The 24,467-nt window shown below is 41.7% G+C and overlaps 1 long non-coding RNA gene across 1 annotated transcript in view; it reads right to left on the bottom strand.

Annotated features, from left to right (window-relative positions):
- Window positions 1-781: 781 nt before the first annotated feature.
- Window positions 782-24,467, bottom strand: part of LOC140134200 (uncharacterized) — a 34,125-nt gene continuing 10,439 nt past the window's right edge. Inside the window, exons 2-3 of the long non-coding RNA XR_011856116.1 lie at window positions 1,446-1,546; window positions 782-1,292 (exon numbers count right to left, since the gene is read on the bottom strand). This is a non-coding gene — a long non-coding RNA (uncharacterized lncRNA). The remainder of the gene's footprint in view (window positions 1,293-1,445; window positions 1,547-24,467) is intronic.

The raw sequence follows: 24,467 nt of genomic DNA, 5'->3' as shown, positions 1-24,467 counted from the left end.
TTTATCTATCTAGCTTTTTTGTCTATTTATCTATATATCTTCTATTTACAATCCATCTACTGTCTCTCTTCTACTGTAAATATCTATCATCTATCTAGCTACTGTATCTATATATAATCTAATTTATATGTATACATATATAAATCTATCTATCCTCTATCAATAAATCTTTATCACCTTTCATATTTATTTTCTATCATCTTTCTACCTATCATCTGTATCCTATAAAATTTTCCTACAATCCCATATTACAGATTGCCTTACTACACTACTGTTTGTCAACTACAAATGTTATTATTGGGCAGGGCTAAAGGGAGCCTATTACTGACTGTGACTGTTCATAAACTAGTTTTATTTTGGGGCCCCACTTTTAGTTTTGCCCAGAACCCCAGTTTGTCTGAAACCGACCCTGGTGATGCAACACATAAGTTGACTTAGTTGTGAGTGGTATTTCTGACCTCTTAGTAATCCCAGATCAACCCTCTTCAATTAGTATTGAAATCTATGCCAGGTCCTATGCAGATATTTCAGCTGTTACCCATGCCAGTTTTCCAGCACAGGTTATCGTAAATTTGGCTGGTCTGCCATGTGCCCTGCCCCAACCACTTTTTGAAATAATTTGCCTCATGTTCAGCACCAAGAAATGTGACTTTCTCATGCTTTGTACAACACATGAAACATCGGCCCTAATATTCACATACATGGAAGTTACCCAAATTTTTGGAAAATGATCTGTCGTCTTTGTTTGTCACTATTTCACTCTTTCAGTTTCCTTCTTTATTTGTTCTTTGGATGGACTGACTGGACTGGATTGACTCTAGTGGCAGCCACTCCCAACTGTCTTTCAGTATCTCTGGAAAGCTGGATGATTCATAATAGTGTTCAGGACTGTATCAGCCTGGGGATGAATGGTGCAGGACTATGGCCAGTCAGCTGCTGGGGGTGGCATACTGGAGCTGTATGTTTGGTTGCTACTCAGGAGACCCATGGCAGATTATACTTTCTCCTGCACCAGACAATCTGAACATGTCTACCTGATTTGTGTCTTCTGGGACTTATGTTGGACTTTCTCTGTGCACCTCTGCCGGATCTGGGTCTACTGACTTGTGGTGCACCTGCCAATGCTGGAATCCTGTTTCCCTTGTTTCTGCCAGTATTGGAGTCCTGCTAGAGCCAGTTACCCAACATGGTTAGGAGCCTGTTTACTGTTCTGAGTCCTGCCAGTGTCTGTAACCTTGCATTCATCCTGCCAGTACCCAAAACTTTGCATTCGTCCCGCTAGCACACAAAACCTGCAGAAAAGAAAGGACAAAAATTGAATATATACATATATTGGACAAATTTAGGCCAACAAAGATGACAAGATGGCTGATATGGAGCTAAAAGCTACCTATACACTATATATTGTACATCTGCCACCCAAAAAATTTTTGTGCTTGTATTACCTTATGAAGTGAAGTGTGGGGATGAGGCCCAGAAAAAGATGCGTATCGCACCGCGGCTTCCTCAAGGGTGCCCGAATGATGCGGCACCCACATATAAATACCTGGCAGAATAAATTGATGAAGAAGTGTAAGCCTGCATGAGCCATATCAGATGTACAAAGTGAAGAATACATTTATATATTCATAGATCAATAAATTAATAAATAAGTAAATGAATGAATGACAAACAAGAAATGAAAAACAATGCCCTAACTAATTCCTATTACATGTATACAATGATCATAAGCATGATACAAGAATGTATGAAAAAATATATATAAAATATATAATATATATACAATCCAATTGCTAGATAAATGTCAATATGACATAAAAAATATAAAAATGCAAAACTAGTTGGGAAGTAAATGAACAAACAACAGTGTAAACACACTCATACTTACATCCATATACACACCTGCATGGGCCCATGCAAACTCAATCATACCACCACTCATACCACATCTCAACATATGCCATGGTGTTTATTTCTACGCCAGGCAGTGCAGTCTGGTGATGTGAACAGTGGCATCGTCTGTCTTGATGGGAATGAAGCATCACATGAAGGTAATTTATTTAGTGTTATTCCCCTATTGGTTGGTCTTGCTTTATTGACCCTCATCCAGAGGCTCCATCTCAACTCTCCAAAATGTATGTTGGAATGTGTGGTGAAGGGTCACAAAACAGGCTTGGTTTATGTTATTACCATTAAGGTTAATACTAGAGATGAGCGAACATGCTCGTCCGAGCTTGATGCTCGGTCGAGCATTAGGGTACTCGAAACTGCTCGTTACTCGGACGAATACTTCGCCCGCTCGAGAAAATGGCAGCTCCCGCCGTTTTGCTTTTTGGCGGCCAGAAACAGAGCCAATCACAAGCCAGGAGACTCTGCACTCCACCCAGCATGACGTGGTACCCTTACACGTCGATAGCAGTGGTTGGCTGGCCAGATCAGGTGACCCTGGGATAGACTAGCCGCTGGCCGCGCTGCTCGGATCATTCTGTCTCTGGATGCCGCTAGGGAGAGAGCTGCTGCTGCTCAGGGAAAGCGTTAGGGTGTTCTATTAGCTTACTGTTAGGCAGGAGTGATTCTCAAAGAACCCAACAGCCCTTCTTAGGGCTACAATAACGTTCTACTTTTTTTATTTTAATTTGCATCTTTTACCATTTTGTGAGGAATTAGCAGGGGGACTTGCTACCGTTGTGTTTAGCTCTTAGTGGCACACATATCCATAGCAAAGACCGAAGTGGGAAAATTCAGTAGGGGTTGGATTTCTATTAGGCAATAACTCAGTGTCATCTCATCTGGCATAGTACTGTGCTTCCTTTGATACTTGGCTAGAAAATAGCCATAGGAGAATACAAACAGCTTCTTGAAGCCTACAGTAGCGTTCTATATATTTGATTTCTGGTTGATCTGCTGGTGGCTGTAGTTTCTGCAGTGCATGTACTTGCCAATTCTGAGCAATTTGTAGTGAGACTTGCGACCGCTGTGTTCTGCGCTTAGTGGCGCACATATCCATAGCAAAGGCTGAAGTGGCAAAATTCAGTAGGGGTTGGATTTCTATTAGGCAATAACTCAGTGTCATCTCATCTGGCATAGTACTGTGCTTCCTTTGATACTTGGCTAGAAAATAGCCATAGGAGAATACAAACAGCTTCTTGAAGCCTACAGTAGCGTTCTATATATTTGATTTCTGGTTGATCTGCTGGTGGCTGTAGTTTCTGCAGTGCATGTACTTGCCAATTCTGAGCAATTTGTAGTGAGACTTGCGACCGCTGTGTTCTGCGCTTAGTGGCGCACATATCCATAGCAAAGGCTGAAGTGGCAAAATTAAGTAGGGGTTGGATTTCTATTAGGCAATAACTCAGTGTCATCTCATCTGGCATAGTACTGTGCTTCCTTTGATACTTGGCTAGAAAATAGCCATAGGAGAATACAAACAGCTTCTTGAAGCCTACAGTAGCGTTCTATATATTTGATTTCTGGTTGATCTGCTGGTGGCTGTAGTTTCTGCAGTGCATGTACTTGCCAATTCTGAGCAATTTGTAGTGAGACTTGCGACCGCTGTGTTCTGCGCTTAGTGGCGCACATATCCATAGCAAAGGCCGAAGTGGCAAAATTCAGTAGGGGTTGGATTTCTATTAGGCAATAACTCAGTGTCATCTCATCTGGCATAGTACTGTGCTTCCTTTGATACTTGGCTAGAAAATAGCCATAGGAGAATACAAACAGCTTCTTGAAGCCTACAGTAGCGTTCTATATATTTGATTTCTGGTTGATCTGCTGGTGGCTGTAGTTTCTGCAGTGCATGTACTTGCCAATTCTGAGCAATTTGTAGTGGGACTTGCGACCGCTGTGTTCTGCGCTTAGTGGCGCACATATCCATAGCAAAGGCCGAAGTGGCAAAATTCAGTAGGGGTTGGATTTCTATTAGGCAATAACTCAGTGTCATCTCATCCGGCATAGTACTGTGCTTCCTTTGATACTTGGCTAGAAAATAGCCATAGGAGAATACAAACAGCTTCTTGAAGCCTACAGTAGCGTTCTATATATTTGATTTCTGGTTGATCTGCTGGTGGCTGTAGTTTCTGCAGTGCATGTACTTGCCAATTCTGAGCAATTTGTAGTGAGACTTGCGACCGCTGTGTTCTGCGCTTAGTGGCGCACATATCCATAGCAAAGGCTGAAGTGGCAAAATTCAGTAGGGGTTGGATTTCTATTAGGCAATAACTCAGTGTCATCTCATCTGGCATAGTACTGTGCTTCCTTTGATACTTGGCTAGAAAATAGCCATAGGAGAATACAAACAGCTTCTTGAAGCCTACAGTAGCGTTCTATATATTTGATTTCTGGTTGATCTGCTGGTGGCTGTAGTTTCTGCAGTGCATGTACTTGCCAATTCTGAGCAATTTGTAGTGAGACTTGCGACCGCTGTGTTCTGCGCTTAGTGGCGCACATATCCATAGCAAAGGCCGAAGTGGCAAAATTCAGTAGGGGTTGGATTTCTATTAGGCAATAACTCAGTGTCATCTCATCTGGCATAGTACTGTGCTTCCTTTGATACTTGGCTAGAAAATAGCCATAGCAATAGGATAGCATTGTTTGGTTTTAAAAACTAAAAAAAAAACAAAAAACACAAAAAAAAAAAAAAAAAACACAAAAAAAAACAAAAAAAAGTAAAAAAAAAAATAAAGTTATAACTCTCATTTTAAAAATGTTTAACCCGAGGGCTAGGGGTAGAGGACGAGGGCGGGGACGTGGGCGTCCAACTACTGCAGGGGTCAGAGGCCGTGGTCCTGGGCGGGGTGAGACACCACCTGCTGATGAGGGAGCAGGGGAACGCCGCAGAGCTACACTCCCTAGGTTCATGTCTGAAGTTACTGGGACTCGTGGTAGAGCACTGTTGAGGCCAGAACAGTGCGAACAGGTGATGTCGTGGATTGCTGACAATGCTTCGAGCAATTTGTCCACCACCAGTCAGTCTTCCACGCAGTCCACCCATGTCACCGAAATCGCCACTCCTCCAGCTCCTGCACCTCAGCCTCCTCCCCCCCAGTCTGCCCCCTCCCAGGAAAATTTGGCATTTGAACCGGCATACTCTGAGGAACTGTTTTCTGGACCCTTCCCACAGTCACAAACCACTTGTCCGGTTGCTGCTGAGCAATTTTCCGATGCCCAGGTTTTCCACCAGTCACAGTCTGTGGGTGATGATGACCTTCTTGACGTAGTGGAAGTGTGTAAAGAGGTGTCCGACGATGAGGAGACACGGTTGTCAGACAGTGGGGAAGTTGTTGTCAGGGCAGGAAGTCCGAGGGGGGAGCAGACTGAGGGATCGGAGGATGATGAGGTGACAGACCCAAGCTGGGTTGAGAGGCCGGGTGAACACAGTGCTTCTGAGACGGAGGAGAGTCCTCGACCTGAACAGGTTGGAAGAGGCAGTGGTGGGGCCAGACGGAGAGGCAGGGCCAGAGCTGGTGCATCAGCGCCACTGTCAACTAGTGAAGCTCCCGTGGTGAGGGCTCTTGCGGCGAGGGCTAGATCTTCAGAAGTGTGGAGGTTCTTTAAGGAAACACCGGATGACCGACGGACTGTGGTGTGCAACATTTGCCAAACCAGGCTCAGCAGGGGTTCCACCACTACTAGCTTAACTACCACCAGTATGCGCAGGCATATGAATGCTAAGCACCCCACTCAGTGGCAACAAGCCCGTTCACCTCCGGCCGTGCACACCACTGCTCCTTCCCCTGTGTCAGCTGCTAGTCAGCCCCCTGCCCAGGACCCTGCCACAAAAACCCCATCGTCGCCTCCACGATCCTCCACAGCATCCACCAGCGTTCAGCTCTCCATACCCCAGACGCTGGAGCGGAAACGCAAATATAGTGCAACCCACCCGCACGCCCAAGCCCTTAATGTGCACATCTCCAGATTGCTTAGCCTGGAGATGCTGCCCTATAGGCTAGTAGAGACCGAGGCCTTTCGCAACCTCATGGCGGCGGCCGCCCCTCGGTATTCGGTCCCCAGCCGCCACTACTTTTCCCGATGTGCCGTCCCAGCCCTGCACCAGCACGTGTCAGACAACATCATCCGTGCCCTGACCAACGCCGTTTCTGACAAGGTCCACCTGACCACGGACACGTGGACGAGTGCTGCCGGGCAGGGCCACTATATATCGCTGACGGCACATTGGGTTAACTTGGTGGAGGCTGGGACCGAGTCTGACCCTGGGGCTGCTCATATACTGCCGACGCCGAGGATTGCGGGGCCTACCTCGGTCCAGGTGTTTCAGGCCTACTATGCCTCCTCCTCCTCCCACCCCTCCTCCACCTCCTCCTCCGAACTACCATCCGTGGGCACGGCGCCATCAGTCGGTAGCTCTAGGCACAGCAGCAGTGCCGTCGCTAAGCGACAGCAGGCGGTGCTCAAACTGCTGAGCCTAGGCGACAAAAGGCACACCGCCCAAGAGCTATTACAGGGCATCACGGCGCAGACTGATCTGTGGCTGGCACCGCTGAACCTCAAGCCGGGAATGGTTGTGTGTGACAACGGCCGTAACCTGGTGGCGGCTCTGCAACTCGGCAGACTGACACATGTGCCATGCCTGGCCCATGTGTTAAATCTGATAGTGCAGCGTTTCCTCAAGACATACCCCAATCTGTCTGATTTGCTCACGAAGGTGCGCCGCATCTGTGCGCATTTCAGGAAGTCCAGCACAGATGCTGCCACTCTCAGGGCAGCGCAGCGCCGCCTCCAACTGCCCGCTCACCGACTGTTGTGCGACGTGCCCACGAGGTGGAATTCAACACTGACCATGTTATCCAGAGTTTACCAGCAGCGCAGAGCGATTGTAGACTGCCAGATGTCAACTTCCACCAGAACTGGTAGTCAGGTCAGTCAGCTTCCTCAAGTCTACAATGAGGAGTGGACGTGGATGTCTGATATCTGTCAGGTGCTGAGTAACTTTGAGGAGTCAACACAGATGGTCAGTGGCGATGCCGCCATCATCAGCCTCACCATCCCGCTGCTTGGCCTGTTGAAAAACTCTCTGGTCAGCATGAAGTCGGAAGCTTTGCGCTCGTCACAAGAGACGGGGGAAGAATATTCCCTTGTTGATAGCCAAAGCACCCTGAGGTCTGTTTCTCAGCGCATATCGGAGGAGGTGGAGGAGGATGAGGAGGAAGAGGAGGAGAATGTTGGCGAGACACAAGAGGGGACCATTGTTGAGTCCTTCACTGTTCAGCGTGTATGGGCAGAAGAAGAGGAGTTGGAGGAGTTGGAGGAGGAGGAAATGGACAGTCAGGCCAGTGAGGGGAGTGAATTCTTACGCGTTGGTACTCTGGCGCATATGGCAGATTTCATGCTAGGCTGCCTATCCCGTGACCCTCGCGTTCAAAGAATTTATTCCAGCACCGATTACTGGGTGTTCACTCTCCTGGACCCACGGTACAAGCAAAATCTTCCCACTCTCATCCCTGGAGAGGAAAGGAGTGTGAGAATGCATGAATACCAGCAGGCCCTGGTGCACAAGCTGAAACAGTATTTCCCTTCTGACAGCGCTAGCGGCAGAGTGCGTAGTTCTGCGGGACAAGTAGCGAGGGAGAGTAGGCGAGCAGGCAGCTTGTCCAGCACTGGCAAGGGTACGCTTTACAAGGCTTTTGCCAGCTTTATGTCACCCCAGCAAGACACTGTCACCTGTCCCCAGTCTCGGCAGAGTAGGGCTGATCTTTACAGAAAGATGGTGAGGGAGTACGTAGCTGACCATACCATCGTCCTAAATGATCACACAGCTCCCTACAACTACTGGGTTTCAAAGCTGGACATGTGGCACGAACTGGCGCTCTACGCCTTGGAGGTTCTTGCCTGCCCTGCCGCTAGCGTCTTGTCCGAGCGGGTTTTCAGTGCAGCTGGTGGCATCATCACCGATAAGCGTACACGCCTGTCGACTGACAGCGCTGACAGGCTGACGCTTATCAAGATGAATAAAGCATGGATTTCTCCTAATTTCCAATCTCCAGCAGGTGAAGGAAGCTCAACCTGAATAATTTATCCACTCCTCCTCCTCCTCCTCATTTTCCTCCTTCTCCTGCTCTTTGTACAGTAAAGCAGAGGAAACTGGCTATTTTTTGACAGGGCCCACTGGCTCTACCTATAGTACTTTATGCATTTAATTTTTCTGGAGGGCCACCTACCCGGTCCTCTGTTTGAAACAATTTTTGTGAGTGCCACATACAGGCACTCAATCTATTCCATTTTTCTGGAGGGCCACCTACCCGGTCCTCTGTTTTAAAAAATTTTTGGGACTGCCACATACAGGCACTCAATCTATTCCATTTTACTGCAGGGCCACCTACCTGCTCCTCTGGTTTGAACAATTTTTGGGACTGCCACATACAGGCACTCAATCTATTCCATTTTACTGGAGGGCCACCTACCTGCTCCTCTGGTTTGAAACATTTTTGGGACTGCCACATACAGGCACTCAATCTATTCCATTTTACTGCAGGGCCACCTACCTGCTCCTCTGGTTTGAACAATTTTTGGGACTGCCACATACAGGCACTCAATCTATTCCATTTTACTGCAGGGCCACCTACCTGCTCCTCTGGTTTGAACAATTTTTGGGACTGCCACATACAGGCACTCAATCTATTCCATTTTACTGGAGGGCCACCTACCTGCTCCTCTGGTTTGAAACATTTTTGGGACTGCCACATACAGGCACTCAATCTATTCCATTTTACTGCAGGGCCACCTACCTGCTCCTCTGGTTTGAACAATTTTTGGGACTGCCACATACAGGCACTCAATCTATTCCATTTTACTGGAGGGCCACCTACCTGCTCCTCTGGTTTGAAACATTTTTGGGACTGCCACATACAGGCACTCAATCTATTCCATTTTACTGCAGGGCCACCTACCTGCTCCTCTGGTTTGAACAATTTTTGGGACTGCCACATACAGGCACTCAATCTATTCCATTTTACTGCAGGGCCACCTACCTGCTCCTCTGGTTTGAACAATTTTTGGGACTGCCACATACAGGCACTCAATCTATTCCATTTTACTGCAGGGCCACCTACCTGCTCCTCTGGTTTGAACAATTTTTGGGACTGCCACATACAGGCACTCAATCTATTCCATTTTACTGGAGGGCCACCTACCTGCTCCTCTGGTTTGAAACATTTTTGGGACTGCCACATACAGGCACTCAATCTATCCCATTTTACTGGAGGGCCACCTACCTGCTCCTCTGGTTTGAAAAATGTTTGGGACTGCCACATACAGGCACTATCCAAATTAAATTGTCTCCATAGCAGCCTCCACACGTTGTCTCCATTGCTACCTCCAAAAGTCGTCCATATAGCTGCCTCCATACATCGTCCCTTTATCAAACGAGGTGTGTCAGGCAGAAATTTGGGTTGTTTTCATGGATTCCACATCAAAGTTGTTAACTTTGTCGCCACCCTGCTGTGTAATCCCCAAAATATACTGGCAAACTTTTACCATTTAGGGATATTATTTCAGCGCTTCTTGCGCATCTGTTTACATTCCCCTCACCCGGCATATCCTAAACTTATAAGAACGCTACTACACTTGATCTTATACAAAAGGTTCTTAGAAGTGCTGTTTGGGGAGTAGCCTAGAGACAGGGGCTTGGATTGGCGAAAGCTCGCCTGGCAGCGGAGCGCCAGCTCCATGCCAAGATCCAACTAACATAGTTTTAACTGCAGCACCTTTAATCTACTACTAGTTCACTGCCTCCATACATCGTCCCCTTATCAAACGAGCTGTGTCAGGCAGAATTTTGGGTTGTTTTCATGGCTTCTATGTTAACTTTGTCGCCACCCTGCTGTGTAATCCACAAAATATACTGGCAAACTTTTATCATGTACCGATATTATTTGAGCGCTTCTTGCTCACCTCCTTTGGTTCCTCTCTGCCACCCATTGGTTTGAAGCCTGAGTCCATTTAGGGTATGTCGCCATGACACTCTCTAGCCTGCTGCCGCTGCCTCTGCATGCCATCCCCTATAGTGTCAGGGTCAATTATTGGATGTTTTAGATGCTATCTAGCTTCATTCTGTCACTCTGTCATGGCCATGCTGTTGCCCATAATTTTGGCATAATGGTGCGATTATGCAGCCTCAGAGGCATCCATGCATGCTGCCCCTGCTGTTTCCTGTCCATTTCCGTGGTGTTTCCATCCTTTTCTGAGGTTCCCAGGTGTTTGGCCAAGCTTCCCTGTGCAGAGCCTTGGTCCCCTTGAAAAATGCTCGAGTCTCCCATTGACTTCAATGGGGTTCGTTATTCGAGACGAGCACTCGAGCATCGGGAAAAGTTCGTCTCGAATAACGAGTACCCGAGCATTTTAGTGTTCGCTCATCTCTAGTTAATACCTATTTAAAGTTGAATTACCGCACCAGTACCATTACACTTCCATTTTATGTTGTGCAATTGTTTAGAAATGTATTATAATGTATTGGTGCTAGTGGGTCCCCCCCCCCCACCACCCCACCCACACACACATTTGCCATATGATTTTAATAGTCTAATGTCTGTGTGATTTTGATTTTAATATTGGTATAATAATCATTTATCAATAACTGTTTGTGGTTTCTCATATATTATTACAGCTGATGTATCATATGTATAGCCCTTTAAATAGTGATGGACAGCAACAATTACTTAAGTGAGATTATTGCTGATGAATTTGTCCTTGCTATTGCCTTGAGTACACCAATTCATCTGCTTTTATAGAGGTGGGCACTCATTCCAAAAATAAATGATATGGGGCTGTTAATTAGAAGCATCTGGCATAAACCTATCCTCCTAATTCTTAGAATAAAGACAATTCAAGTGTAATCCACCTGTATTTACCTAATATATGCAGTGCCCAGATTAGTGGTTGCCAAAAGCTATGATTGGTCCACCAGGCACCATTGAGGTGTCACCATGTGTGCTCTCAGGAAGGGATAGTAAGGGATGGTAAGGCATGGTGCACCCCAATGCGAAATAAGAGAGTAAGGGTCTGCAATGAACACTTTCCTTTTTTACTGTAGAAGATCAGGTACAAAGCAATACAAGCAAATGAAAGGGCTGACTTCTCCAATCTCCTCTGTGGCAGGAGAAGGGCTTTATGCTGAGGAAAAACCTGGGCTAACTGTCCCTCTCTTTCTCAGAAGGGTGGTACCATGGTCCCAGGCTAGAAGCCCATGGTCTTTGGCAAAGTACCAGCATCTCAGCTTCTTCTTCTGGTTGCTCAGGTAGTCTGACAGTCTTCTCCTCAAAGCTCTGTTTCCTAACTGCAAGACACTATGGACTGGGACTAGGCGTTCTCCTTACATTGAATCCCCATAATATTCTATGGCAGCAAGTGTAAACAAGTTCCAAACAGCACCTGTCATTCTAGAGGTCAAGCTGTCTACTTGTCTGGTAAACAAGTCTGTTTTCTTCTGCAAAGCAATCTTTGGAAAATTACTGACAACTCGGAGAGATACACAGTCAGAAATGTGTCTCATTGCACATTAACCCTTTCTGCTAGTCTATACAGAAACAGTAATAAAAGAGAATTTATATAACAAAACACTATAGGTTATTGCAAGTTAACCCTTGATGTAAATAAAAAAGTAAGAAGAAAACCGTGAAGAATTGATACAGAAAGTATATTGGAAAATTGTATAACTTTTTATCATACAAACAATAACCTTAATTTGTCGAACTGCGAATACCGCTGTAAGTATAAACAAGCTAGCTTGATACACCTTCCTAATACAGTATTAATAGTAATTGCTCAGATATGCAATAACACATAGGCACTTGGAATGCTGATTTACATGCGTTCACTGCCATATGCCTCTCCTCTCTGGTTCTGGCCCGTGGCCAGGAATACATATAACGGCATGTGCACACAGACAGTTTTATTTCAATAATTCTTGATTTCCATTTTATAAGACAGAAGCTAGGGGAAAATGAATAATTGGATAGAGCTCATATACTGGGAAGCTGGAAAAAACTTCATGTGGTAGAATTGACAATAAAAATTGCAGTTGCTTATATGGTGTTCACTGTGGGTCAATACAATTACAAAGATTCCAAATTTACATAAGGTCTGATATTTTTTAATTAGTTTCCAAAAATATATAAATCTTTGGAAATATTTTCTTTTGTATCGCTATATAACTGTATCTTCAGTGTATATAAGATGTGCAAGGGGTCTTTTTTTGCAGGTCAAGCTATAGATCCAAGATTGGATCTATTAATTGGAATTATAGATTAATACACTTTTTTTTTATTCACCAAATATATTACACTCCACTGGTGTTAAATAAAATGAATATAAGAAGTGACTCCAGATGCTGGAAATGCTTGTTAATAGGTGCAGATTTCCTTCATCTGGCCTGGCAACGCCCAGGTATTCTCAATTTTTGGAGAGAGGTCTTCCAACGAATCTCGGATGTGCTGCAAATTGACTTTACTCCATCTATCCAGACTGCGGTATTGGGTCTGGTAAAAGACGGGGATGGGGTGAATGGACATAAAAATCTTATTATTAAATTTCTCAATATTGCATTGGTATGTATTGCTCGGAAATGGGGAGCAAGTGAGTACCCCATGATGGACGTCTGGTTCAAGCTATCCCTACAAGTAAAAACTTATGAGGAACTATGGTTCAGAAAGAGGAATAAGGGGGAAAGAAAAATCAAGATCTGGGAAAAATGGAAGGAAAATGAGTAGCACCCATCTTCTCCCTTTCTCTTTTTTTCCCTTTTTTTTTCTCTCTTCTGCCAGGGGACCAGTGGGGAGGGTGGGGGGTTGGGTTACCATTGTTATTAGTATTGCTTGTGGTATGAAGTCAGGAGAGCTATAACCTTGGCTACTTGTACGGAGTACTTTTGTGGGACAACCTGTGATGAATTTCTATAAGGGGTTAACTGAGTAAGGAGGGTCCGAAGAGTCGCACCTTCCTGGCTCCGTTCTCGGTGGGTGTCAGTAGACAAGAGAGCACTCGAAACAGAGGAAAGTATTAGGAATCTCTGGATTATTAACAAGGTTCTTTGCAGACATGGTAATCGTACAATGTTTAATGTATTTTATTATATATGTAAAGTGAACAGTTGAAGTATGATCATGTAATTTGTTGGTTGCTCCTACATACTGTGTTAACCCCTGACTTCGTTTAACAATAAAAATGGTTAAAGGGGTATTCCAGGAATCAGCATAATTTGTATACAAATGAGTCAGTACAATATAAGCTATTGTGTAATTAGTTGTTATTTAAAATTTTGCTCCCCTTAGAAGAAAATGCTGGTGACTTAGACTGTACTGGAGAATTAAAATGCTACTGGCCCTTAAATGAGTCTGTTAATTTCCTCCGCGCGGTCCGTCGCAAAGCATACACAGGACAGAAGATGGCTGCTGGTCACATGTCCACATCACATGTCCTGCACCTGCCTGGACAGGTCATGTGATCACCACTATGTTTGGCTGTAGTCGGTTGGTTGCATTGCATCCAGTATGGCCAGTGTTGTGGTGATGGCAGTTACACATCATTACTATGGTAACAGAGCAAGAAAGTCTGTTATATCATCACTGGGAGCAGAGCATAAGATGGAGGAGGAGTTACTGAGAACTAAAGGATCATGGAACTTGTAGTTTCCAGTGGTGGCCATCTTAATGATAACTCCACCTTCTTTAGAGAGGCCATAAATTTTGTAAATAATAAAATCAAACTATTTAAGCTCCTTTTTGTGACTAATGACATTGAGTATTGTGGTACTCATTTATTTATAGCATTATGGGTTTTTGTGTCAGAAGTTCATATTCCCGGAATACCCCTTTAAAAAAAAAAAAAAAAAGCTATAGTTTTCTTTGATTTCATTTCAGGAAATGTAGGAATCTGGCAGGGTCTGCTGCATGACAGACCTGGGGAAACTTCTGAGCTCTCACCATATATGTGCAAATCTTTGTTATCTGTGATATTTGAGGGACGGAGCTATCTGGCTTTTGGAACACAGATTTAGATAGGACTTCTGAGGTTCCAGTAACGGGAAAACACTGGAATGGGACACATTTATGGAAACATCACTATTTAAAGAGTCAGGGGTTGCAAAAAACATTTTGACCCACAGAAATAAAGGCATGGAGATGTGAATACTGTATATAGAGTGGTGCCTTTTTTCTCATAAAAATTAAACCTGTAGTGTAGCCAGATATACCTCCACACAATTTATACATTCCATGTACATTCCCTTCTCTGCCACAGGACGTTTTGCCCAAAGGCATGTGGTTATTTTTGGCCTACTTTATGAGCTATACCGTGTATACTTGAGTATAAGCCAAGTTTTTCGGCACAAAACATGTGCTGAAAAACCCTAACACAGCTTATACTCAAGTCTATGAAAAAAAAACTTCTGTACCCACCTTTCTGACGCCCCCCGCAGGTCCTCTTCTGTCTTCAGCTCTGGCTCCATCTTCTGGTCCCCATGCACTGCATTGCATACACCATGATGTAAGCCACTCACTGACTTCATAGTGTGTACGTCACCATCAGCATAAACTATGTTGTTAACAACCGTCTGACCTCAAGGTATATGCGATGGGACCGTGCAGGGAACTGAAGATTTAGCCAAAGCTGAATACAAAAGAGAACCTGCAGGGGGCATCAGAAAGGTGAGTACAGAGATTTTTGGGTTTCTTTTAGGCTGGCCATGCTGGCTGGATATTTACTAAGGGGCAAGCAATGGCTATATACTAGAGTCATTAGGTTTTCCCAGTTTTCAGTGTTAAAATTAGGTACCTCTGTTTATACTTGATCGACCTATACTTGAGTATACACGGTATGGTTTTTTGGCTGACATAAAAATATAAGGGCTTCATTTTTGCAGGATGAGATGCAATTTTCAATGACATGATTTTTTGACTTCTATGCCTTATTGACGTAACTTTTTGTTCTACTTTTTCTGGGGGTGGAATGGTAGAAAAACAGAAAAACAGTATTTCCATGATTAATTTTATAGCATTTAAATGTTGTTGTGTAATATAAGTGACTTGTTACCTTTATTGCTATGGTCAGTATAATTATGGCAATTGCCAATTTGTGCTTTAATTTATTTAATATTTTCACTTTTACAATTAAGCTATGGAGTGAGTGACTTAAAGGGGGGGGGGGGGGGAGAGTTCTTTTCACAACAAGCAAAGGTCCAGAATATTATATAGTACTAGTACCTAAATATTTGCTGTTCTCAGCTGCTGATGAAATGGGAAGCAAACAGCTCCATTCTCTATGTAGTGGTCAGAGCTGGTTACTGCACATTAGTTGCCATCCTAATGAATGGGAGCTAAGCTGCAGTGACTTGTTTCCACTAAGGGAAAAGCCTGGGCCTTAGACAGGGACTCAAGCAGCCGACATGTGTTTTTTTCTCATAGCCAAAGTGTCCGCAGAATAGCAAAGAATATTTCAAAAATATTTACAGCTATAATAAAGTAATTACCTATAAAGCTTATTTGAAAAATCAACATAGATATAAATATTAGAACCAAGATTTATTATTAGAACCCAAAACAATGTTCCACAGGATAAATCTTATAGTAATTCATAGTACTGCTCACAATTCGAAGAACCACCAAAACTGTGTGAATCCCTATCAAACCCTTCATAAGAGAGCTTATTCAGAAAAACAGTATCACATCTTTATTACCGGTAAGTTCATATCATAATGCATCAAAATGTACAGTCAAAAAAATCCAGTAAAAAAGGACATATAAAAACAAAATAACAAGAAACATGGACACTGTAAATTACTAGGAGGGCCATACAACAAATGAAAAAACCACATACATTAAGATATAATATCAGACCATAAATGTCAATAAAAGCCAGACATAAGCCTCTGAACCATTAAGCTATAACCACCTCATTGCAGCAAGTAAATACCCACCAGACGCCATGATGCCCTGCTAGAAGATTTATTATTATTGTTATTATTATTTTAAGGACATCCCTGACGTCACCTGCTCTTTGTACTCTGGACAGGTGGGACTGGAAGCATAACAGAGAAGGAAATAAATGATAAGAAAAGACTCTCTAAGGCGCTCTGGTGACATAACTGGAGAATCCCAGATTTATTAACATACTTTTTATAACTCTATATTGCCAAAATTGCCGCTTATAGAGGAGGGCTGGTTTTAGGCAAAATGGGGACCTGGGCAAAATGAAATCTGGTGCCCCAAAATGCTGAAATTCAATACACAATTGCATCTATACATCTTGCTATATTGACACTGCATTTACATGTGGTGTTTTTGGTGTGTTTTAACTGCATTTTATCTGCATTAGAGACTGCAAATTCATTTTCACTGAAACGCATGTGTTCTGGAATTACTACCAGAACCACCTTTCCAGAACACATGCGTTTCAGTAAAAATGCAGATGCATTCTGGCAAAGCTCCTCCCATTGCAGTTAAAATGTACCAAGAAATGCCACATGTGAATACAGCCTCTTCCTCCCGTGGACACCTGAATGGTTGAACATAGAACCCCACCTGTGTACAGACTGAGCATGAGACTATATGAAGTCACTTGCTGAGGCGAACTTATTATACCCCAGACAACAAAATTTACTTTACAAGCTTTCGTGAAAATATCATTTTTACTAAAATGAGGACATTATGCCACCTTTATATAAGTGGGTAGAAAGATTGGGAGGACCATTGAAATGCACACAATTACCATAAATGACATATGATTTGTCCTACACTTATTTTATAGATACATTTTAATAATAGTCTTATACATTACCACATGAGTGCACAACTTTTATGGGCTTGAGGGCCGCACTGTCAAACCACTCAACTTCGAGGGGCTGCACTTGTAACCCTAGAGGCGCCAAAAAACATGGTACAGCAACAAACGCTCCCCCAGAAACCAAATACTGCATTTGAATGATAACTAATACAGACCACAGAGGAGAATACAAATACAGTACAGAAACTAGACGATAATAATGGAGACCCCACTCCAAAGCCGAACATTACGGGAGATGGGATTTCTAAGTGTATTGTGTCATTTCGCAGATTTTTACCCTAAAATTATGGACAGAGTTGTGACTTTGACAGTGTGGACCATAAATGTTACAGCACTAAATCATCATTGACATGTGACCCTCCAAAGGGACCTACAGTACGCTCTACATTTCTATTTATGGAATATGTTAGTAAAATTTGCAGGGTGGTAAAAACTCTCCATTGCTACCTTAAAGGGAACCAGTCCTAAGATTTTCACCTAGAAACCTTACGAGCTATTAGACCCACACAGAAAACATGATATCCCCAAAACCTACTATAGTGCTTTAGAAAAGAATATGCAGTTTAAAAATCTACCTGCCTGATTGCCACAAATGCAGCCAACATCTCACTGTTTACCCTCCTCACATCTCTTTACATAGTCATCTGCACCGGCTCCTGCGCCGGTGTATGATAGTGCCCACGCCACCCATGTCCTGATGGATACATCAGATTGATGAATCTGATGGGCGGCACGGACGCCAGACTAAATTATACCAGGGCTGAGTTCACATAATGCATTTACATTGTGTTTGCACTTTAACTCATAGGCTCTGTTAGTTTGAAAATGTGTTTAGAAATGTTAATCATAACCATTAATGCTGAAAGGCAAAATACATATGTCTACTCACCATACTCTTAGGCACTTAGGTCAAAACACATACGCATTGTGTGAGTGCTGCCTGTGGCTGCTTTCAGGGTGCGATCATACGGTGCATTCTTGGACTGTACTTGGTGCGTTTTTGAATGTTTAGCATGCGTTTGGCTGGTTTGTACCCGTTTTTCTTAATTTAAACTTGAAGTGTAAGCAGCCGTTAATTTTCACAGCTGCTTACACTTCCAGAACTGAAGCAAAGCAGATTCAAACCAGCCAAACACAGGGTAAACATGCAAAAACACATGCGTTTTCAGTGCATTTAAAAACGAACACCAAGAACACACTATGTGACCACACCCTTGCACGTTCTGTAAGCCCAATTGCATATGTGTTTTAATAGAAACATATGCAATTGCCAACAAGTGCCCAGTGTTTTCTGCTAAAACACAAACGCTATCAGGCTTAGTCTCTGCCTGTTCGTTCTGGATTGGGATTTTAAATGCAATACAGACGGAATTTGTGAAAGCAGCTTCATCTCTAAACTGGACACAAAGAAATTGCTGTGGCTGGGTCTGCTGCTCTATGTCCAGAAATCTAGCAGAAGACCAGAAATATCAGTGTCTGACCTCATACTTTAATATGTTACTTAGAAATCCAATGTTATATTACAAAACAGCATGAAATATACATAAGACATACAATTATGCAGACATTATACATGTGTTTCAACATGTACACAATTTACAAGTATAGACATTAAACATACACAACACAAAGAAATTACACATATAAACAGTCACATAACACACTTTACATACCTACTTTTTATGCTCTGCTGGATGAAGTGAAGCAGGTGGTCATCAGACAGTGCACACATGTCAGATCAGCAATTCAGAAAGCACAGAGACTCTGTCGACAGCAGACACCTTCCCCCACCCACAACCCTACAGTCCAGACAGCTCCTGGGAGGAGGGGTTGTAAAGCAGACCACCAGCACAGCCGCTTAGATCAGGGACTCTGCACACAGCAATGGATGCATACATGTACCCAGCTCACTACATGTCACAGATAATATATAAACTTTTTACTGGATCAGAAGGACCCTCTGGGGGCTGGACCCTGGGCAATTGCCCACTTTGCCGTGGCCGGCTCTGGGAAGAGCAATTCCTCAGGACCTGGTTACAAGGACTAGTCTACCTTGAGTAAAACTGATTGCTTAATATCTGCTATGAACTTTCTTTTTGATCAAAGTGTTTCCAGTGAGGGAGGTATTATGTGAATGCTCTGTTTAGCTTTGGGTGCAACGGTGACCAAAGCAAGAAGAGATGGCAATCCAAGAGCCATAGAGATATTATTTAGGAGTTCTGTCACTACCCTTAAGAGACAGTGTTGATTTAACTAAAGTTGCAATTTCCAGCATTAGCCAAGTTTCTAAACAGTTACAAAACATTAGTATGGTAGATATTCAATAACATGAATGCTTTTAATATGTCTTGGCTTTTACAGTCCTATAGTAAAAAAAAAAAACATCCTACTGTGCCCATTTTCCTACTAAACATAGTTAATACAGAAAGTAAGTGTTATTTATGTAGCTATCAAATATATGCATGCATTTTTAATAATACAAGACAATAAGGGGCTGCTAGGAAGAGTCTAGGCCTCATACTGTTATATGTTTAATACAGGCATATACAATGTAAAAAAAAACTAACAGTATGGCTCTATAGAATCTAAAAATCTCAAAACCGTGAAACATTATACTCCTGCTCCTAATAATACATTTTGCTATTTTTATGTTTAAAACACACACATTTGCAAACTGCAAGCATCAACACTCTTCTAGCTGCCTCTGGGCCAAGCTGCTGTTTCGACTTCTTGGATTGTGCCATATGTTTAGTGATTTCTTTTGTTAAGCTTCCTAAAGAGGTGGCTAGAGGTGTGCAATCTTGCCAAACTGCTTTTCTATGAGCAAGGGTGGCTCTTGTGATCTATGGTTATAATACACTTTCTCATAATATGCAGCAAAACTGCACCCAACACTATCATTCTACACAAGATCCAATTGTGCTAATTTCCCTGAAATGTTTTTTGGTAATGTAAACTATGCTTTCATGTCCCATTGCCACTACAGTGCAATACTTGCAAGAGAGGAATTTTCTGTTCTTTGGCATGTCTGTGCAAGCTAATGCCTTAGCTTGACTTAAAGACCCAACTCTCTGATGGCATTGGGTTCTGGCTGAGAATAGACATTAGGGTAAAACAATCCACAGTATCCATAAATTCTTAGAAGTTAAGGTTCTCACACATCTTTAATATATCCGTTGCCTGTACATTCAACATTGGACAACAATATTAATAGTGAATTTAACTAAGTGAGAATTTAGCTGAATTTAGTGCGTGTCATAAATAAAGTCATAAAAGCGCACCAAAGAGTTTTATCGTCTTTAAAATAGAAGTGATAACAGTATCTGCAAACACTATAGATATTCTAAGCAGTTGTTTACAGTACCTAAAAGGAAAGAGGTTAATTTAGTAAAAAGATGTTATTGTGCCAGAGGCAAGTCACTTACATTTTCACAGTTTGGGTCCAACTTATAAGTTTTGGCTTTAATTGGTTGAAAAGAAAACTTAGCATGAGGTATAAAATGTGCATACATGCTTAGCTATGGAATATATCAAAGGGGTATTCCAAGAAAACCCATAATGCTATAAAAAAATGAATATAACAAAACTCAATGTCATTAGTCACAAAATGGAGCTTAAATAGTTTGATTTTATGATTCACAAAATGTTGTGGCCTCTGTAAAGTAGGCAGAGTTATCACCACCACTGGCAACTACATGTCCCTTGATCCTTTAGTTCTCAGTAACTCCTCCTCCCTCTCTGCTCCCAGTGATGATGTAACAGGTTTTCTTGCTCTGTCACCATAGTAATGATGTGTAACTGTCATCACTGCACATCACCTCACTGAGATGGGTCTCACCACAACACTGGCCATATTGGATGCACAGCAACCAACCAACTACAGCCAAGCATAGTGGTGATCACATGACCTGCCCAGGCAGGTGAAGAACATGTGATGTTGATGTGTGACCAGCGGCCATGATCTGTCCTGAGTCTGTGTATGCCAGCAGCATTTTTCTGCTAAGGAGAGCAACATTTTAAATTAATTACATATTAGCTTATATTTAGAGGACCCATTTGTATATGAATAATGCTGATTACTGGAATACCCCTGTAGCTGGGGGGGAAGTATAAAGTGGACTCACAGGCTACGTCCTCTTCATACTCAGCGGCTGTTTGCTGTACAATGGAGCAAACACCCGTTGTTAGCGCCCGCGGTCATTGCTAGCACCGATTTATGGTGTTAACCCTTTTTATCACCGCCGGCAAAGCTACCGATGGCATTGATGAGCAGGTGGTACGTGGGCGCTACCATCTTGGGACGGATCGTCGCTCCCTGTGATGTCATCAGGGAGCATAAATCTGTGCCATGACAGCCTGGGGTCACACAAATACCCAGGAATGTCATGTTTTAGGCTATCTATTACAATCTGCGATTTGCACATTGTAATAGAGGATGTGCAAAATCCCCATATACTTCCAAAGTGTAGTGTGGCAGTATATGGTAGGATCAATCAGACAACCTAGAGTCAAAGTACCCTAGGGGGGTCTGAAAAATAGGAAAAAATAAAAAAAGTTAAAACAATTAAATTAAAAAACCTAAAAATTCAACTCATCCCTCTTTCCCTAGAACTGATATAAATATAAACAGTGAAAATCATAAACATTTTATGTATTACCGCATCCCAAAATGTCCTATCTATCAAAATATAATAAAATATTTTTTAAAATAATGTTTTTTTTTCCAGATGTTTAACCCTGTATATTGGAACATAGCGCCCAAAGTCGAAAATGCCATTTTGCTAAATATAAGAAATTCAATAAAACGTGATCAAAAGGCCATACAGTCCTCAAAATTAGAACATTGAAAACGTCATAAAAAGTTGCAAAACATGACACCACCCACAGCTCGGTACACCGAAGTATGAAAAAGTTATTAGCGCCAGAAGAATTTTTTTCTATACAAGAGGTTTTAATTTTTGTAAAACCTATACAAATTTGGTTTCTCTGTGATTGTACTGACCCAAAGAATGAAGGAGACATGTCATTTGGGGCGCTCAGTGAAAGCTGTGAAAAACAAGCCCACGAGAAAATGGTGCAAGTGTGTTTTTTTTCATAATTCAGAATTTTTTTTCCTGCTTCACAGTACACAGCATGGCATATTAAATACAGTCACTATGAATTGCAATTTGTTATGCAGAAAATAAGCCCATTCACAGCTCTTTACATGGAAAATTTAAAAAGTTATAGATTTTTGAAGGTGGTGAGTGAAAAATGAAAATGCAAAAATGAAAAAGGACCGGTCGATAAATGGTTAATGATATGGAATTTAAAGGGGTGTTCTCATCTGGGGATTCACATTTCATTTAATTTATCTGCCATACATATACATTTCTTCAATTGAATGCGACTGTTTGTATGAAGATAATTTTCCATTTATGTAGCTATGTTTTCCCTTAGAAAAGAGAAGACTGTGCTTGGATATGACCACCTCTGCATTCTTTAAGCATTGGCCACGCAATGCGCAGCTATAGGCAGCTATCATTACCACAGGACAGGACATGGAAAAACTCCCACACATTCCATATGCAAAAATTACTTGTTTCTTTGTGCCATCACTTCAGCAGCAGATCTCATTTCTAAGGAACAACATGCCTACAGTTATAGGAAATTTATCTTCTCACAAGTAAATTTTCTTTAATAACATGCAGTTGAGGAAATGCATGTATATGGCAAATAAATAATATTAAATATCAATGCTCAGATGAGAATATCCCTTTAAGCCTTCAAGATAGAGTAGTTTTTTCCATCACAAATCCCTTATTTTTTTTTCACTGGTTGACAAATAGAGGGCTTGTTTTTGCAAGAATTTTTAATAACGGCAATTATGGGAACCTATAATTTTTTTTACAGAGTTTCTTACTATGCAGATGGAGTATAACCTTATACTATGTTATTCATTACACACTGAAAAGCAAAAATTGACAGCTCATCTGGAGATACTGAAATGTAAGGATTCTGAGATCTTCAATGATCGGACAACCATGATTCTAGGTAACACAAGTCCAACTTCAGAGAATTCCTCCGAAAATGGAGTTTTTTTATCTATATAATCTGTTATTCATTATGCCAATAATACTATTCAGATGACCTTAGGTTAAATCAAATAATAACATCCAAAATGTAAACACAATTGTGAGCTCCAAACAATGTGGGTCCACAAATGCATGTAAACCAATACTGGAAAGCTCAGAATATAACTAAACACTATTAAATATAAATATCAAATTACCCAGGGTCTGTGCCAGGTTATGAAGTGGTGGTACACCTATTACCCAGTACCAGATATGGATAGATTTAAATACTTTTATGCTAAACATAGAATACAACTTATGGCTCCATATAAAATGTTTATAGGCTACCATAGGGTATACCGTATTAGTTTTATTTTTTATTGGGAAAAGATAGGGAGTTCATGAGTAAAAATAGCAATTCTGTATGCAGTTTAACACCTTAACGACCTGGTCCTTTTTATTTTTTCACTCCCCAGCTTCAAAAATCTATAACTTTTTTTATTTGTCCACATAAAGAGCTCTGTGCTGGCTTGTTTTCTGTGTAACAAATTGCACTTCATAGTGATGATATTTAATTCTCCTTGTCTTGAACTGGGAAGCGGGAAAAAAAATCCAAATACAGTGAAAACGGTGCACTGTTTTCTTGTGGACTTGGATTTTGCGGCTTTCATTATGCGTCTAAAATGACATGTCTACTTTATTCTTTGGGTTGGTGCCAAAGATAACAAATTTGTATAGGTTTTATAATGTTTTCATACATTAATAAAATTAAAACCTCCTGTACAAAATTTTTTTTTATTTTGCCATCTTCTGCCGCTAATAACTTTTTCATACTTCGGTGTGCGGAGCTGTGGGTGGAGTAATTTTTGCGACTTTTTATGATGTTTTTAATGCTGCCATTTTTAGGACTTTACAACCTTTCTATCACTTTTTATAGAATTTTTGTATATTTTTTAAAATGGCATAAAATTGCCACTTTCGAACTTGGGCGCTATTTTCCGTTACGGTGTTAAACGCAGTGAAAAAACTTTCTTATATTTTGATAGATGCCGTGATACCTAATGTGTTTATGATTTTTACTGTTTATTTATATTTATATCAGTTCTAGAGAAAGGGGGGTGATTTGAATTTTTAGGTTTTTTTATTATAAATTTTTTTAAACTTTTTTTTTATTTTTATTTTTACTATTTTTCAGACTTTCTAAGGTACTTTAACCCTAGGTTGTCTGATCGATCCTATCATATACTGCCATACTACAGTAATGTAAGACTTAATGACTTGGCCCAGAGTTGTGTGAAGGATTGTTTACTGCATAACAAATTGTACTTTATAGTAACAGTATTTAATATTACATGCAATGTACTGGGAAGTGGGCAAAAAAAATCCAAATGCGAGGAAATTGATGAAAAAGACCTCTGTGTCATTTTCTTTTGGGCTCAGTTTTAATGGCTTTCACAGTGCTCTCAAAATTTGTTGGGGCAGTACAGTCACGGGGAAACAGAACTTAAACAGGTTTTATTGTGCGTTAATACATTTAAAAAAATAAAGACCTTCTGTATAAATTAAAAAAAAAAATTGTCAGTTCAACAGAAAGGGAAGTTATTTGAACTTTTAGGGGTTCCACTG

The sequence above is a fragment of the Engystomops pustulosus genome, chromosome 5 (genome assembly GCF_040894005.1).
Source record: "Engystomops pustulosus chromosome 5, aEngPut4.maternal, whole genome shotgun sequence".
Lineage (NCBI taxonomy): Eukaryota > Metazoa > Chordata > Amphibia > Anura > Leptodactylidae > Engystomops > Engystomops pustulosus.
Note: the sequence above shows the minus strand (reverse complement) of the source record. Positions and strands in the feature narration are given on the sequence as shown.